The 8,304-nt window shown below is 41.2% G+C and overlaps 1 protein-coding gene and 1 pseudogene across 4 annotated transcripts in view; both read left to right on the top strand.

Annotated features, from left to right (window-relative positions):
* The first annotated feature begins 891 nt into the window (after positions 1-891).
* Positions 892-2,408, top strand: LOC106833251 (N-acetyllactosaminide beta-1,6-N-acetylglucosaminyl-transferase-like; annotated as a pseudogene).
* Positions 2,409-6,649: 4,241 nt separating this feature from the next.
* GCNT2 (glucosaminyl (N-acetyl) transferase 2 (I blood group)) overlaps positions 6,650-8,304 on the top strand; it is an 87,081-nt gene continuing 85,426 nt past the window's right edge. Inside the window, exons 1-2 of one of the 4 annotated variants that reach the window (XM_044773249.2) lie at positions 6,846-6,982; positions 7,123-7,237. The gene's annotated coding sequence lies outside the window, so the exon portion shown is untranslated. Of the gene's footprint in view, positions 7,238-7,396; positions 7,520-8,304 lie in introns of all 4 variants that reach the window. The other 3 variants (XM_044773248.2, XM_014844634.3, XM_014844646.3) reach the window with 3 other exon arrangements.

Genomic DNA, 8,304 nt, shown 5'->3' with positions numbered 1-8,304 from the left:
GGGACACCAGGGAAGAGATGCCACATGGGGACTTCATGGATGGGGGAACTCATCAAGAAAACGTGGGAGGAGAGAATATTCCGGGTAGAAGGCCTGTGGAATCAGAAGAGTTGGGTTTGAGACCTGATGCTACCATTAACTCATTATTGGCTATCAGGCAAATCAGCATTCATTTGTGCTTTAATTTCCTCATGTGTAAAATGGATATGTCAATACTTACCTCACAGGTTGTCAGTGAGATAACGGAAACAAGAGTGTGATAGGCTATTAGTTAGAGTTCATTTTCAGTGTTTTGCATTTGTGAATTGAATGAGTTGGTCTGAATAATCTGCAAGACTCTTTCCAGCTCTGAAGTCCTATGAGAAACACTGCTAGTGAGTAACTCTAGGTGCTGTCAATGTAAATGTCAGTGATGACCTACCTCAGGACGACTGAGACTGCCCCAAGTTGAAGAAATATATTGTCCCTGGTATTCAAAGATGACATCGGTGATTGCGATGGTGCCCTTCTCTGGGGTAAAATGGCTGCAAGACAGACACATGTTCTGTCCTCACCCCATGTGGGGAAGGCCACCCTGAGTTGGCAGCTGTGGCAGATTTGTGAGGATCTTAACTTGAGGTTGACGTAGACAAAGGCACCTAACACTGCTCAGCTTTTGCTCAGTTGGCCCCAGTGGTTCATGTTCTCAGATCCACTCAATCCTTTCAATCCGTTCAGTGTAAGAGAAGAACTGTGGGCTTGTGGTTGATTCCCTGTCCCTTAAATGAGTGGCAATATTTCTCTTCTTGCTCAAAATAAGAAGTTGATACCAAATCTCTTAACCCCAGGTCCGTGCCTGATGCACAGTAAGACATCACTGAGACACCAGTGATTGGAAGTATATAGGTTTATTTGAATTGGCCAAAACAAAAAGGCAGGAGAACAGGTTCTCTCAGATCCAACTTAACAAAAGGAGGAAGCAGGGGATCTTTATAGGGCTGAGGGGCTTGGGAGGAGGAGTTTCAGGGAAACAAAGGGGAAATCCGTGTTTCTTTCACTTCAGATAAGACCTTGAGCAACCAGACTTTTTGGTGTTAGCAGCAGCAGGGGGCTGGTTATCTGGTGGTCGTAACTTCCTTGAGGCATTCTTTTTCCTCTGCAAAACAAGCTCATAAGTCCTTGTGACCGTTGAGTCACCCCTTTGGTTAGACAAGAAAACAACAAGTTACCAAGCTATAATTAAGCAAGGGCGTGAAACAAGCATTTGGACTCAACAAATACAACTAACGAGGACTAAGGTTATTTATTAACTCCTTTTCATCGGTGTCTGCATTGAGACCAACATCGGAGGGTAACCGTGTTCTTACAGAATATTTACAGTATCCCTTAGATACTGAGCTTCAAAATGGGAGTAGATTTTCCAACAGTCAGGATGGACTTGCAGACTGATTTCAGCAATGGTATGAATTCTGGGAAATGGCAAATGAAGAAGACATGGAAGGAAAAATGAAGGTGAAGGTGTTTGGGTTAACTGTAGGGCTTCTGGCCATTTCTAGAATTCTTTTGTTCCTGTATAGCAACAATTGAGTCTAGCAAAAATACCTGCAAATGGGAAAAATGTCAAATGTCCTTGAAGAAGTCTGTGACATGATTGTGACAGGAAAGAAAATCTTCTTGGGTGGAAATATATCAAAGACACCATTGCAGAACATAACTTGCCAACAATACTTGATCCAAAATCACTACATAATGAAACTACTGTCTAAAGATGAAGCTGAGTTCCCTTTGGCATATGTCATGGTCATCCACGAAGACGGATACATTTGAAACGCTCTTCAGGGCTCTTTACATGCCTCAAAATGTCTACTGTGTTCATGTGCATGAGAAAGCCACAGCTGCTTTCAAAGACGCAGTGGAAAGGCTTCTGAGCTGCTTTGTAAATGCCTTTATGGCTTCTCAGAGGGAGCCTGTGGTCTTCGCAGGAGTTTCCAAGCTACAGGCTGACCTGAAATGCCTGGAAGACCTTGTACCCACCGAGGTTCCGTGGAAGTACACTATCAATATGTTTGACCAACATGTTTGAGAGCAAGATTTCCCCCTGAAAACCAACAAAGGAAATAATAGTTCAGTATTTGAAGGGATTTACAGGGAAAAACGTTACCCCAGGGGTGCTGCCTCATCCTCATATGATCAGAAGGAACAAATACACGCACATGGAACAGAGATACTGTTGTTTCCTTTCATGTTGTAGACTTGGATGAGAACGCTTCCTCCCCATAGTCTGACCATCTACTTCGGCTCTTACGAGAGAATTTGCTAATTTTGTTCCTCAAGACCCGAGAGCCATGGATTTACTCGGGTAGTCGAAAAACACATACTCAGCTGATAAGCATTTCTGAGTAACAGTCAATAGGATCCCAGTTGCATGAGACTTGATTTCCATTCTACATAAAGTCTGGAAGCATTCTGTGTGTGCATGCGTGCGTGTGTGTGTGTGTATTTTACACTTTGAAAATGTCCTTGATGGCCTTATGTATGTTCACCTGTTTCCAGACTTTATTGACATACTACAGACTACTGTTTTTTGTGTCTTTTCAGTGGAATTCATACGAAATAAGTTATACTGCTTACATATCAATAAATATACTATTTGCTTGTGTAACATACTTATTAAATTTCTACTGCATTGTGTGTCACAAATCTTTGATATGGCACATAAAACTGTTTTTTAAGTAATTACAGTATGTTGTTTAGGAATTCAATTATCTTCAGCAAGGATTATTCATTATAGTCTCATTTGATGTGAATTTGAATTGTGCATGTTTGAAAAGTTTGAAATCTGGAAAATGGCAATAAAATCTCTATAAGAACAATTTGAAATAATGAAAATCTCTCCAAATTAAATTTTTTTAAAAAGAATTCAGCACTCTTAGCCAAGTGAACTGTAGACTGTGTTTAGGCCTGGCCACAAGGCAGCCTCACTTTGATTGGTGAATAGAAACCCTGCCCTCTTGTTAGTGCCGTACACTAGGCATGTGAGTCTTCAGGAACTCACCCTTCGTGTAAAATTTGAAAACCCTGTACAGTCATGCACCACATAACGACGTTTTGGTCAAGGACAGACCACATATATGACAGTGGTCCCATAAGATTAGTATTATATAGCCTAGCTGTGCAGTAGGCTGTACCACCTGGGTAAATGTAAGCACACTCTATGATGCTCATACAATGACAAAATCGCCTAATGACAAATTTCTAGAAACGTATCCCCATCATGAAGTGATGCATGACTGTATTAGCTATTGGTGGGCAGAAAATTAAAAAACTTTTTCACTTATTATAAAATACATTCCTATTGTAGAAAACCTGGAAATAAAGAAAAGTGTAAAATAAAATTGGTAGGTAGAAATTGAAAGTAAAAGTAGGAAAGCAAAAATTATACATTATGCAAATTGAGAAGTACTTGCTGTGGCTATATTTGCATTATTTATCTCCTTCTCTGTGTATTGCTTTATGTAGTTAGGTCACACTGATTTACATATTTTTTGTGTCCTACTACTTTCACTTAACAATATATCAGAATAATTTCTCTATCTTCCCGAAAATATGAAATAACTGCATTCTTTCTCATAGTATGGATGTACCATAATTTGCTTACCAGTTCCTCAATTGTTGAGCATTCATTTCCAGTTTTGTACTGTGTAAAATGCTATTGTAATCACTGCTGGATAACATCAAAAATAGGTAACACCTTTTTGCATAACGCTTTGTCACATGTTAGTGTTACTGCCTTTGAAATGAAAACTTTAAAAATGGAAAGATAGGAACACTTTAAGTTCTTGATACATATTGCCAAATTCTGTAGGGAAAAAAGAAGAAAATGTTTTCTTTACTTTCTTAGGTTTTTCAGCTAGGGTCCTGGAAATTAAACTGACAAAAGACAGAATAAGAAGAGAAAAACAAACAGGGTTTATTAACACATGCAGTGCTGTACACACAGAGAAACTCAGTGATGGGTAACTCGAAGGGATGGTTACAACTTGGGGCTTATATGGCATCTGAACAAAGAACAATAAATTTGTGGAGAAGAGACAAGACAATGAAAAAGGAATTTGGGCTTTTAGGGTGGTAAATTGCGGTAGGGTCAATATATGGGGAAACTAATGGACGATAAAGGCTAGTTAGCAAGGTTTGCTGTGTAGATGCTTCTGGTGCTGGCTCCATACATGTCTAGAGTTGTGTCAGGGGATGAAGCCTCCTCCCACCCTTCCTGGTAGAGACGGGGAGGGCAGAGAGTTTTGTTGTGTTTGCTTCTTCCCAATTGCCTTTAGCTCAAAATAATCTTTATGTCATAGTGGCATATTTTGGGTAGCACTCTCTGAACTCCTTCAGCTGCTTTCCAGAATATGTCCTAATTTTCAACCAGTCCACCAGTGTACAAGGGCTTAGTTCATCTCACCTCTGCTAAAAGTGGATGTTCTGATATATTTCTTTTCAAAAAATATTTGAATTAAACAGAAAAAGAATTGCATTATTGTTTTTATTTGCAATTCATTGAAGATGAATATTTTTTAAACGTGTATTAGCCATTTTTCATTGTGTTTGTGGGTTGCCAGTTTTCTCCATGCTGGGCACAGAATTTAAATGCTCTCTTGTTAATTATGAAGAGCAGATTGAGTGGGTCAGTAGAAGAAAAGATAAGGGTATTTAGAGAAAAGAATGGAGCCAAAGGTGTAGGAAAGCACTGTGGGAATTTGAATGGGCACGATCTGTTAAAGGGTACAGTGAAATAATTAGGTAATTGCCAAGGAAGAGAAAATCACCTCTTGTGAGATGATTTGGCTTGACTGATTCTTATCAAATGAGAAGACCCAATCCTCAGTCTTCAGAACAGCTGCTGCTTCTTTCCTTCCTCCATCTTCAAAAGCCATCTGGAAGGGTTTGTAAAGCACCGACGTATACCAGTACAGATATGCAATGATTTTATTCCCCTGTTGGTAAAGGTATAGAATCAGACAAAGCATTTTATTTACCTCTCTAGCAAAATTCCCATTGGCTGCTGTCTATTTTTTATACTTTTGCAAATGGTACAGAATGCCAGGCCATGAAGAAATTGAGGAAGGTGCACACTAATGAGAAAGTCAAATTGTAGCTCCAGGCCTAACACGTGCAGCTCAGCATAGGATGAGGGAAAAGATAACCAGTCAAGGCCTTTGAAATTTCTCTTGCCCAATCAGAAAAAATAATTCATGACCATTTTAGAAAATACGGAAAATAGGAAAAAGTATACAGGAAGCAGTAATTCCTCATAATCCCAACACTCCAAAGAAAACTGGTCAAATGGGCATCTTTTAGTCTCTTCAGGAATAAGTAATTTTAAGAACTGTTGACTTGTTCTTCCTTCAGCTTCTCTTGACTCTACTCCTGCAAATTTTATTTTATTTTATTTTATTATTTTTTAAAGAATTCCTGGTCTCTATTAGGTAGGTAATGTACCCAACAAGGTTTGATAAGCCGTAAAGAACTATCGGGGATAAGCTATGAATGCCCTGGAAGAGAATTCTAGCCCTTCTTGCTTACAATGTGTAATTTTAAGCAATAATTTTGAAGAGAGAGAGCTGGCAGTTTGTAGAAAACCCAGTCTGTACAGATGACTGGAGAAAGGAAAGGTTCATAACTGGAGAGGCGGAGATGAGAAAACAGCCTTATTTGCAGAGTGCCTGAGGGCTTGAATAATAGGACGGAAGCTTAAGAATAAGTAAGGCACAAAAACAGATGAATTTATTTAGAATGTCGGAGTTTCCAGGATTTGTGTAGCCAAATCAAAGTCTGAAAGCCATTCTAGGTTCAAAATCCATATCTCTGGCCATAAGAATTGCCTCTTTTTCTCAAAACCCACTCAAACACAAGTCAGTCGCCATCTTTGGGATGAACAGCGCTGCCCAGTAGTGCTTCTTTGAAGACTGTGTTGGCTTTCTGCTCTCCTGCCCACTCACATCCCTTGTCCCACGCTTCCAAGCCCAAGTGTGTGAGCCTTTCCCCAGAGCCCTCGCTGCTGGGGGTGGGGGTGGGGCGGGGCAGTGACCCCTGCATCCTCCCAGAGCTATCACACATGAGTGGTTGGCCTGCGTGCCTCACATGGGTCTCAGTTCCCAGCCTCTCCCCAGAGGAAGGGCTTGTCCGTTGGACAATGTGGCAGATCGGCCCATTGGGAAATCTGGGATTCACTGTCAGGGAACGCGTTATCCTTCACATTTAACCTGAAATCTAGTTGGTTAAAAAGAAGATAGGAAAAACACTGCAAATTTTATTTTTAAAACGTCGTTGAATTTTCTAAGTTGCTTCTGACCATTTATAGGAAGAGAGGAACCTGGATAAATTCATAATAACACTGAGCTTGTTCCCTGGAACGTGTATCATAATTCATCGCTGAAAGAGTATGTAAAGAGCACACAAACCCTCCTGTTTGCGTGGCCTGGGGGGAACCTGGGGATCAGAGAAAAGTGACTTGCTCAAGATAGACAACTTGCGTGCGTGATGGAGGCTAGAATCTGGCCTCCGAATTCAGCCCAGGCATTTCCTATGGAATCCTGTTGCCGCCGCCTTGTGATTTCCCTTCCCCAGCGGGAAGGCATTTGTGAGGAAAACAGATACAAATCTGTTAGAGGTCACTCCACATCGGGGACTTTAGGGACTTCCCACCTGCAGCTAAATTTAAGGGCGAACCTTAAGCACAAAGGGTCTGTAAAGGGAATCCGAAAGTCCTTTCTCTGGGAAAAGCAACCTGTGAGTGGGTAAACTGGGGGCGGGGGGGGGGGGGGGGGGGAGGATCTCAGAAAAATACCAGAGAATGATTGGCACGAGCCCGCTATTGGAGGATCCGAGCGGGAGATCCGGCTGCATCAAAGGCAGTTATTTCCCTGTGCCGCTTCTTACGTCGTTTCTGGGGTTGGAAGAGTTAGACTCAAAGCCGTCCAGGATGCTGCAAGGAAGGAATAAACAGGTATTGCATAGCAGCGGGATGACCGTAACTTGAGACATCGAGGCTCCTTCCTTCCATGGTTCTCTTCGCTGAGCCTCTGAAGTCCAGGCCTTTGGGGGTGGGACTAAAGGCAAATAGAACTTTGCACTTCCACATTCCAGCTTCTGTTATTCTACTTCTAAACACTGCTGTGAACCTGGCTTTACCTTAAGGAGACGGAGAGTATTTGCTGAAGGACATTTCCAGGCAACTTCATCTTCCTGGGAACCCAGAGAGGTAGGCAGGGGCCAACTTGCTGGAAAACTACTGGAGGGAGGAGATGGGAGGGAGACGGTCTTCCTACAATATTACCTCTACTTAATCCCCCAGAGCTGTTTGTTTAAGATCCAGTAGCCTTGTTCTCATTTGGGCTACCTTTGTCTTTTATATTTCCAGAACATAGCACAGTGCGTAGCATAATATAAGTACACAAAAAATGTTCGTTGAATGAGTGAACGAATCATTTCATCGTGGGACACGAGATTTCCGTTTCTAAAGGTTTTTCAAAGAACAGCTCATGTTAGTATGTTGTTCCATTACGTGGTATGCTTACTGGGGACAATGAGTTTTCATTTGTCTTGTTAAATCATTAGTATCTATATATATCTTAGTTAAAACTTTTAGCTTTTTATTAAAGGACAATGTTCATTTCTAACTTAATGGTTTGCGTTATGTTCCTCAGTTCCCTTCAGGCAAGGGGAAAATGTTTCCAGAACTTAACACAGTACCTGGCACTGTCCGGCGCTCAAAATGTACTTTATTCAATTAGTCACTCCCCATGACATTCCTGTGAATATGAACTTCATTTGCTAATAGGTAAAACTGAAAATGAAGTCCTGGACCAGCTAGAAAAGTAATGAAGTAGTTTTGCAATTCTACAAAAATCCGTTTTCCAGAATTAAAGACACATTTACTAAGTAAATTCAGGTTTTTCCAAACTCAAAGCTACTTTTCTATTTTCCTCATTTTATCAGTTTGAGCCTTTGATAGTCGTCTCTTATAAAGAAGGTCCTTCCCCATCCGGTGGTGGATTGGCCAAATAGAGAGTAGGCATCAATGAGCTCCTTGTAGACTGTGGGCTTCGAGAAGAAATGGGGACACTGCAGTTCTAGCGCCTGGGGACCCTAGGGTTAGGGGATCTGTTTCCTTGTACTCTGTTCTGATTGAACAGCATATTGCAATTGGAAGAAGGGAGGCCACATTCTTTGAGCATGTCATTCTCGGGGATCAGAAGCTCAAGGTCTCCCTTGTAGTTGGAACACTTAGGGGAGCGGGATCTTACGTTCCTATAACTTCAAAATCAG

Source organism: Equus asinus, chromosome 8 (assembly GCF_041296235.1).
Source record: "Equus asinus isolate D_3611 breed Donkey chromosome 8, EquAss-T2T_v2, whole genome shotgun sequence".
NCBI classification, from domain to species: Eukaryota; Metazoa; Chordata; class Mammalia; order Perissodactyla; family Equidae; genus Equus; species Equus asinus.
Note: the sequence above shows the minus strand (reverse complement) of the source record. Positions and strands in the feature narration are given on the sequence as shown.